Here is a 4523-nt window from a genome sequence, read left to right as displayed (position 1 = left end):
GAAAAGGACTTTAGAAAGTTCTAAAAAACAAAAAATGACCTACTTTTTGACAAATTCTGATTTGATAAAGACATTACTTAGTTAAATTGCTTAGCATAACAGATTTATACTGACTGGTGCAGAGCAGTGTTGGTCAAACAAGCTGCAAGAGGAAAAAAATGTGCAGCAATAAAGACTCGATATGTGGGTAGATAGATAAGCTACTGGGTAAGAGTTCAGATAAGAAGTTCATCGTTATATAAGTTATCAGTTGTGCACATGAATTAATTTTAGTATACTGTATTATACTGGCACTATTGTTAATCCAATTCAAGCGCTGTACTGATGTCTGTTATTTTATTTACCAGTACCTCTGTGGTGTGACCCTCCAAGAAGCCAGTAAAGAATTATGCTCAACCTCCAGCTAATTCTGTCCCACTTTAAGTCTTACGTTTTGAGGCAAACCAGAGACGGTGACTTCAAGAAGACGCCAGTAATTGTCTGGCTGTTGACTAGCTCAAGTCTCACCATTAGACAGGCATGTACTTAAAAGCCACACAACCACCTATTATAGATAACCTCTTAAGCAAACATTTCCCCTGAGTGAATAAAAAGTAAATAAACTATGGATATTTATTGTTTCACAGAAAGTGCTGCCATCCGCTCACACATATTTGAGAGCTGTAAAGCGGAACCACAGATATAATTTCAGTCGTGTCGTGTTGTGTTCTTCATCAAGGGCAGAAAGGAAGTAATTACTCAGTGTGGGGGAGAGTGATCCTCCATCTCTGCATTTACATCTCATTTGCACTTGTCAGTCTGAGGATTCAGTCCAGTGTCCTTAAAGTCAGACCTTGGTCAAGCACACAGCTGAAATTGAGCCATTAGCATTTCAAACTCTTAAGTCATAAGTTTCTTAACTCTCTGTCCATCTCCCAGGATACCGAAAAGAAAAATGCAAGGCTTACTAATGCTGATTGTAATGTATGCATTCACGTGTTTATCTTAATGCTGCATCCCACTGAAAGATGAAAATGAACTTAAAGCCTTGAGCATTTTCCCCCTGAGAAGATGCTCTGCTTTTTTGAGTGATGTACTGACCCCGTTCATCAGCCTGTGTCTCAACAGCACCCGATACTGCAGGCTTACATTCCTGAAGGTTTGAGATAAAAGCAAAGTCATCCAGCAGAAGTTATAACTAGGGTCATTCAGTCAGTGTTTGTGTATACAGGCATGTCTTTCATACTGTACCCAGATACTGCATGTGAGTGAATGGTTTGATATCAGCTCAGAATTATGCACAAAAAGCATAAGATGCGCGGTTGCACGCACCACCCTCCAAAGTTTTGTATAGCCTTTAGAAATGGAATTAATTCTAGAACAGACGATTTTGAGTTTAGCTCTTATGTTAATTAAAGAGTAACTTAGCAACTGAACCAGACATGAAACTTTCCATGGGAGAGGGCAGATAGACACTGGTGTTAACTTACTCTTAACAAATTGTGCAAACTGATTTGGAAACGTTGCCATCGCATAGTTTATCCACCAAAGAGTACTGACATGGTTTATTTTTCAACTGTAAAAAGTAGAGATGCACAGATCGATCAGCTGGTGATTGGAAAAGGCCGGTTTTTCAGTGTGAGTGGATATGATCTGTGACCGGCTGATCAGTCTCAGATATCTGATTCTGTGCCGGTGAAATTTACACTCATGGGCCACACAGTGGTTCATGTTGTGAACACAACAGCACAGACACAGCTAAAAACACACACAACATGCCAATGGCGTGGAAGTTCTTCACCGTGAGTTCAGAAGACACAAAGCTCAATATTTTTTATACGACCAAAGTTAGATGTGGAGGATCAACCATGAAAACATTTGGAATAACAAACTTAATCTGACACTTAAAACACCATCATCCCACTGAACTTTCCACTTTCAAGAAGCAAAGGAAAAGCGGCTAAAACCTGTGCCGCACCACTTACCTCACCTGTCCATGATAGCTACTTTGCTGAACTGCTGCTGAAACTCAGAGCCATGTGTGTCCACACTGCTAGAGTTGCTGCTGCGCCTTGGATAATGGCCATCAATCATAATAATAAATGGAAGCTCACATGAAAGCTGCTTGGGATTTGTAAAAAATAAAAAAAGGCAACTAAAGGATTCTTAGACTATGAGTACACCTCAAGATTGAACTGTTTGGCTTCATTTCTAGGCATCATGTCTGGAGGAAAACCAGGGGCTGCTCATCACCTGTCTGGGGGTGTGTTTCAGCAGCAGCGACAGAGAGACTGGTCAGGGTTGAGAGAAAGCTGAATGGAGCAAAATACAGCTATAGCCTTCATAAATCCTGATCCAGAGCGCTCAGGACCTCAGACTGGACCGAAGGTTCATCTTCTAACAGGACAATGAACCTAAACACCCGAGACAACCCAGGAGTGGCCTAGGACAACTCTGGCCCGGCCAGAGCCCTGACTTAAACCCAATCGAACATTTCTTGAGAGACCTACAAATGTCTGTCCACAGAAGGTCTCCATCCAACCTGACAGAGCCTGAGAGGCTCTGCAGAGAAGAGTGGCAGAAAATCCACAAATCCAGGCATGCAAAGTTTGTGGTGTCATTCCATTCAGGAAAACTCAAGGTTTCAGTTTTCACCTTTTTGCCAGTGTCTGAATACTTAAGTCAAAGTGATACTTCAGTTGACCCTTTTTAATAAATTTGCAAAAACTTGAATTTAATTGATTTTAGCATAAGGCTGCAATATAAAATGTGTAAGAAGTAAAGGGATCTGAATACTTTCTGAATGCACTTCAGGCCTCAGATAATAACCGCGCAGCAAGCATGTGTGACAGCAAACGCCCTGAAGCAGTGTTCAGGCCAACAGCACATCACACTGCATGAAAGGCACATTGTGACTGACAGCTCGACAGTTACACTCTGCTCCAGTCATGCTGACAGATCTGGCTCTGGCTCTGGCTCAGTGTTGACAAGCTTTCACTTTGATTTCCTGTGATGCTTCATTTCCACACTGTTTAAACGTTATTAAAAGAGGCTTTACACACTGAAATCTTGATGGACATTAATATCCAAACGCTTTATTCCAATTGGCTTCTCCATCTTTCCTATTTGTCCCCCGATTCCCTGTCACCAACTACTCAGTGCTGCAAACCAATCCATGCCAATAGTTGAGGGACAGGAAAGTAGGATGTAACTTTATGCTTATGTTTTTAGAACATATGTCTGCAACTGTTTTCTTATGGAGAATGCCTGTTAATTTGTGTGCCTGATCCTTGTGTACTAGATACTTAAATATTTTTCTCACTTCTTTTCTAAACCATGCACACAGTTTGTATTTTATATATCCAGGTTTGTCAGAGGCCCTTTGCGATTTCTACATCTATCTCAGTACATTGTATGGGAATAGCATTTGTGGTGCTCATCGCATTAACAAAATTACATATAAAAAGTCTAATTTGTCTTTCTACTGAAAGAATAGCCCCCACTGTATAAAAGCTGTTCATGCGTTCTGTGGATCGAATAGAATGATGAAGTTACTGATTCTTTAAACATATAAAACTGTTCAGATTTTAATGTAATTTTTCACAGTTGTAAACACCATGAACTAAATTGTGTTCACCTTCACTGTATTGAGGTCTGAGAAAACTCAGATATTTCAAAACCCTGGGCAAGTCGAAAAACCTCCAGTTAGACTTAGTTAGATATCACTATAGGTACATACAAAATAATAATGATAAAGACCCATTTTTTAATTTAGGTGAATTGACCTTAAAACTCCCTACCCTAAAGAAATACTATAGTCCTACATCTCCGGAGGCCTGTACTGTGATGCAGGATTTGAGGTTGGCGAGTTAAGGTTTAACCCTGCGTTCAGTCCTACGATTTTGCTTCACTTCTTAAATCACCATGGCAACTTATGTTGAACTCTTAACCCGCTCTGGAGCAGGTTAACTTCATGGGATCATAACAAATAGCTTGGCCTCTTTCACATGAATGCAATCGTAGGCAGATAAGAAAAGCCAGGGCCCAGTTGATAATCTGCGTTGTAGTAAAGGTTATCCAGGACGGCTGATGTTAGGTTCAGTTAAGCCCAATAACAAAGATATTCAGGATATGTTGAACTTTGTAGTACAGGCCTCAGCTTAGAGCAAAGTAAACACACTGTAACAAACTAAACCCTTTCATTTTCTTTACATTTCTTCAGTCACTGCACCAGTGCAGAAAGTCAAATCATGTCAGGGGGTAGGAAGTTGCATTAGATTCCGTGTATTTCTAAATAACATTACACTGAAGATTCAACTGGTCAGAGAGGCTAACAGCAGCATACTCCTGGTACATTGGATTTCAATGTGGAACTCAATTTGTGATTCAAAATTGGATTGGCACTGGGCTTAACATCCTGCAGAGGATGGCATGATGCTGCTGTGGCATGATGTGAACGACGCATGTGTTTCATCAACATATACGTCTGCGGCTTCTGTTTTACTGCACACATGTTGTAAACAGACACAGTCGAACAAAAGTGA

This window comes from Seriola dumerili, unplaced genomic scaffold (assembly GCF_002260705.1).
Source record: "Seriola dumerili isolate Sdu_G_001 unplaced genomic scaffold, Sdu_1.0 BDQW01000097.1, whole genome shotgun sequence".
NCBI classification, from domain to species: domain Eukaryota; kingdom Metazoa; phylum Chordata; class Actinopteri; order Carangiformes; family Carangidae; genus Seriola; species Seriola dumerili.
Note: the sequence above shows the minus strand (reverse complement) of the source record.